Source organism: Nannospalax galili, unplaced genomic scaffold, assembly GCF_000622305.1.
Source record: "Nannospalax galili isolate Female #2095 unplaced genomic scaffold, S.galili_v1.0 scaffold500, whole genome shotgun sequence".
Lineage (NCBI taxonomy): Eukaryota > Metazoa > Chordata > Mammalia > Rodentia > Spalacidae > Nannospalax > Nannospalax galili.
In genome coordinates this window covers 829,013-834,689 of record NW_008347292.1, presented here as the reverse complement: position 1 = coordinate 834,689, position 5,677 = coordinate 829,013, and positions in this window count along the sequence as shown.

Below are 5,677 nucleotides of genomic sequence, written 5' to 3'. Positions count from 1 at the left end.
AATATATAGGGAGATATTGCAAATAAAAACATTAAGAGAATACTTGCCTAGATTGCACGAGGCCCTGGGTTCCAAACCCAGCACCACTAAATGTTAGCCTCTTGAAAATGGGATTATGGGTACTTTCAATTGTATTTGGATTTTCTTAGAGGACTGGATATCTGAAGGTGGAATTAGGAATTGCTTTGGTATTTGCTCCAGGTTTTCACTTGATTCTTTCTGTGCAAAACTGACTTGGGTTGCTGTCACACAAGAAAGTCTAGGGGAAATGTTTTTCCACTCAGATGATTCACTTGGTTACCTTCTGGTACTTGCACTGTTTTGAGAGCAAGTGTACAAATGTAGCTAGTCCAATACCAGAAAGACACGGTGGCCATGGCACAGAACCCTCAGGGTACATACATGTCTGAGCCACTCTTATCAGTTGGGCCACCCAGATTGGCAAGGTGCTGGCCAAGGGTAAAGAGTCTATGATGCATGGCAGATGAGAGAGACAGTGAATGTCAGTCATGGGTCTCAGGGAGGCTGTAAAAGCAAGGCCTATATCTTCTCTTACTTCCTCTTCCTCTAGATCTCTCATCCCCATCAAAAAGGTAGGTGAAGATGCTTCCAGAGTATATTTGAATCTGGGTCTAAGTACACACAGATAGCTATGGTAGACATTGATATTCCATCTAGATCCCTTTTCAGGAAGAGCTTGAGACATTAGCTGCCAGGAATGCTGTTGGTGACTGCCTTCAACTGTCAGCTCTTCAAGTTAGCAATGTGGTACGGCTGAATTTATGATTTAGAAAGACTCTTCTGACTACTGTTAAAGTGAATGAACTAGATTAAGACATGTCTACATAGCAAGCTATCCATCTCTTGAGTATAAAAATAAAGATACACATACACCATACACATGTATATATATACATATATATCTATATATAGCTACCCTTTACAACTTGAAATACATGCTGACTATTGCTTATGGTTATATATATGTACATAGGAGTATGCAAAATTAGCACAGTAGACATATCTGTGTTCATTTGTAAGCATTTATATATGTAAATATTTTACATTGGTCAGCTTTTGCTGTATAACAGATGACTCCAGTATCTTAGTGTTTTATAATAACAGGCACTTGTTTTCACTTGCATTACATGATAACTGCAGATTAGCAATGTCTGTGTACAGTTCTGTCATTTTCTAGTCTATGGTGGTTTAGAGGAGCATCATGGGACTCCTTATTCTGTTACTGGGACTAGAAGAGCAGCCCCTGTGGGATCTACTGTAGGGGACAAGAATTCAAGAGGGATGACATTAAACCATGGCTGCTAAAAACCTGACCATACCCATCATGATTTTCATTTGTTCATATTTGTTTAACCAAGGAAACATAGCCAAATTCAAAGCATCCTGCCTTTGGGGACGCATAGTGGAGCGAGAAGGCAACATATGATTGTGACTAAATAATACAATCTAAGCTCTCAGGTGTCCTCTATACTGGCTACATAGCCTAGGGATGGCACCAGGACATTCCAGAGGCTGAAAAATAGGGTTAATAAACTTTGAAGATGTGTCAATGAACTTCATCCTGGAAGAGGGGGGCTTTGTTGGATCCCTCCCCAAAGAAACTCTACAAAGATGTGATGTAAGAAGTCTTTGGGAATCTAGTCTCTGGGTTAAAGACAGAAGAAAATGCTAAAGATGACTTCCAAAGTCTCCAGAAAATTCTAAAAACTCAAGTTGAACAAAGTTTCAGTGAACACAAACAGGGTAGTTGGCATGAAGAAACCTTCCAGAGACAGCAGACATCTCAAGAAAACACCTAACATAACATCATGTGAAACTCACATGTTTGCAGAAACACTCCCTTGTCACCTATTCCTAAATAGACTCCTTCGGGTTCACAATGAACACAAACCAGGTGAGTATCACAAGTATGTAGAAAGTCGTGTAAACATAAGGAATGAAGGAAATCTGTCAGTTATTTCCAGTGCTTTCAGAGTTACGAAAGGTCTCACACTAGATAGAAAGCCTATGAAGGCAATCCATTTGATGAAGCCATCAGGTGTCCCACTTCTGATCAAAGCCATGAAAGGTCTCTCACTGGAGGAAAATCTTGAATATAAGAAAGAAATGGAAAAACAAATATATGGAAGAAATAACATTAGAGGGAAACCATTTTATGTACTGTGGGCAAGCCTTCAGTAATTCCAGTTCCTTCAGAAACCCTACATATGTGAACAATGTAGAACAGCCTTCATTCATTAACGTTCCCATAAAATTCACATGAAGGAATTCATGCTGTAAAAAACCAATATGTGTATTTAAGCAACTGAGGTAAAGCATTCATTTATTCTGGTTGTCTTTTATTTATTTTGGGGGGGGATGCTTTTTGAGAAAGGGCCTCCTTGCAGCTTCACTATGTAGATCAGGCTGGCCTTGAACTCACAGAGATCCACTTGCCTCTGCCTCTCAGGTGCTGGGATTAAAGACAAGCACCACCACACCCAGCCTCCATTCATTTATTCTAATTGTCACATACAAAATGGAGCTCACACTGGAGAGAACCCCCATGTATGTAGGCAATGGGGAGACCACTTTCATTCATTCCGAGAACCTTCAAAGGCATGGAAGAACTCACAATGGAGAGAACTCATGCATGAAAGCAATGCAAAGCCTTCTGTATTACTTTTCTCATTGCTGTGACAATATACTTGACAAAAGTAAATTAAGAAGGGTGTATTTTGGTTCACGTGAGGGGCTATAGTTCATGATGTGGGGAAAGCATGGCAGTGTTCATAGCCACAGGATCATGTGGCTGACACTTCACATATTGAAGAACCAGGAATCAGAGAAGGGAATGCTGCTGATATTCTCTTTTATCTCCCCGGGCCATGGGATAGCGCCACCTCAGTCAGTGCTCGCCTTTCCTCCTCATTTATACCCCTCTGGAAATACCCTCAAAGACATGCCCAGAGGTGTCACGTTTCACTGATACCCTAGACTTTTTTTTGGACGCTTTTACAATTTTATTAGAATTTTAAAGTAAAATCCTTAGGGAAGGCAAGCTGGCCATCTTGGCAGCTGCCTTGAGGAGGTGAATGGTGGGAAGAAGGAAAGAAGCCATGCAGGAGCCATGCAGGTTTAGAGCCTGCATGGAGGTTAGACACATGGCTGACTTGCAGACACATGGCTGGGAGAAGAAAGCTTTAAAGAAAAAGTAAGTAAGTACAAGATACTAGGGGCAGCCCAAAGCCTTAAAAAAAAGCATGTTTAGAAAGAAAGCCATGAAGAAGAAAAGGGAGATTATACTTTTCCAAAGAATTCAGAAAAGCAGGTAGCTATACAGACTTCATGACTATGGCTGGTCCAGAAGTTCTGTGCTAAGAGGCAGATTCCAGACAGGAAAAAATTACTATCTCATTAACGCACTGGTATTCTGTTCATCTATTTAGCATAACTTAGGGTAAAACTGCCTTCTTGGGGTGGTCCTATGACCAGATGATTGACCAGTGAAACTGGAGAGGTGGATATTCCAACAAATAGACTAGAGATTTTATAGTCTTGACCAGTTGAACTTATGGATCTTTTTTCTACTCTAATAACCCCCCTCCCCTGAAGAGGTAACCCTAAAATCTTTTAGGGATTAGATAAGAGCTCCCAAATACTTTTGACATTTTTGGCCTTAGGAACAGGGTATGCTGCTAAAAGGCCCAAGGACATTTTGACTTTTAGCCAAGAAACTGGCTACTTTTCTTTGGGGTCGCTTTACCCTAACTGCCTAGCCAATTCCTACCTCCTATTCTTATCATACCACCCTCTAAAGAAGTTACCCAAATTGCCAATAAGGAATCAGGATGCAGAATGCTCTGGCTTCTTAAATGCTGAATAGAGTTGCAGGGTGTGGTTATTGGGGTACCCCTTCAGTGGGTCTATCTAAAAGACTCCCAAATTGCATAACTTTTAACTGAAGGGAGAAAAGAAAGGCCTTGACTGGTGCCTAGAAGATGTGAAGGAGAAGTAAAGGCAAGAGTAGTTAGCATTACAAGTTCTAGACAGGGAACCAGAAAAAAAGTCAGAACACGGCAAATTTCAAATGTCCAAATTAAAGTCCATTGGAATTTCTTGAGAAGGACTTCCAAAAGTGTCCCCCTATTGGGTTCCTCCTTTGGGCTACAAAGGCTGGACTCATTAAAAATGAACTATCTCACCTTCATTCATTCCAAGTGCCTTCAAAAACCTGAAAAGATTCACACTGGAGAGAAACCATGCATGTAAGCAGTGTGGGAAGCCTTCATTTCTTAGGGTTGCATTCACTAACATGACAGGACTCACTCTGAAAAGAAATTCTATAGATGCAATAAGTATGGGACAGGATTCACTTGTTATGGTTTCCTTCACCTATATGATAGAATTCATGATGGAGAGAAGCCCTATAAATGTAAGCAATGTGGGAAAACATCTAGTGATCTTAATCCCATTTACCAAGGTAAAGACATGAATAAACTTTTATCAGTGTAATGTATGTGGAATTGTCTGTAATCAGCTTGGTTCTATTCACAGGTATGAAAAAGTATAGAAAAACATTGACTACAAGTGATGTGCAAACATGTTCATATGCCCGCTAGTGAAAATGTACACAGGATGAAAACTTCACTGTACCTAGTATGGTGGTACACAGGTACAATTCCAGCACTTAGGAGGCAGAGGCAAGTGAACTGCAAGTTTAGGCTAGCTTGAGCTACATAGTGAGATCATGTGTCAAACACACACACACACACACACACACACACACACCAGAAGCAACTTGTGTGTTGTAACAAATAGTGTCAAAGCCCTGTGAAAATTCCTCAGCTATTTGAATGAAGATAAAAATACGAAGAATTTGATGCAGATTAATTTTTGGAGAATATTGTAATAAATACACAATCTTAAAGAAGTATACTAAAATTATAATTGTTTTGTTTGTGAATGGCCTATTCTTTTTTAATATTTTATTATTTTTTATTTTATGTACATGAGTATAATGCCTGAATGTAGGTAGGTGCATCTGTGTCCTGCAGTGCCCGTGGAAGTCAGAAGAGGGTGTCAAATCCCCTGGAATTGGAGTTATGAATGATTGTTAGCCACCCTGTGGGTCCTAGGAATCAAACCTGGGTCCTCTGCAAGAGCAGCCAGTGTTCTTAACTGCTGAACCATCTCTCCAGCCCCAAGTGGCCTATTATTAAAGAACAATTATAAACTAGCATTTTAATTTTTACTCTTTAAAATAATATTTAAGAGCCGGGCATGGTGGCACACGCCTTTAATCCCAGCACTCGGGAGGCAGAGGCAGGTCGATGGATCTCTGTGAGTTCCAGGCCAACTAGGGCTACAGGGAGACCCTGTCTCAAAAAGATAAAAAGTAATAGTAATAATAATATTTAAGTTTGACATGCTGGTAGTTACCTGAAGTCCCAGCTTTGTGGGAAGCTGAGCCTGGAAGATTGCTTTAACTCATATATTAGAGATCAGAAAGACCTTACCTCAAACAATGAAAAATACAACAATAACAAAAATAAATTAAGTACATTACAGTGGCATAATTCTGTGTGTTTTGTGAAAGCAATTGTGTTGAAGTCTACCAGGGAACATTTTTTCTTTTCTTTTTTTAAATTACATATATATATATATATTTTATTTT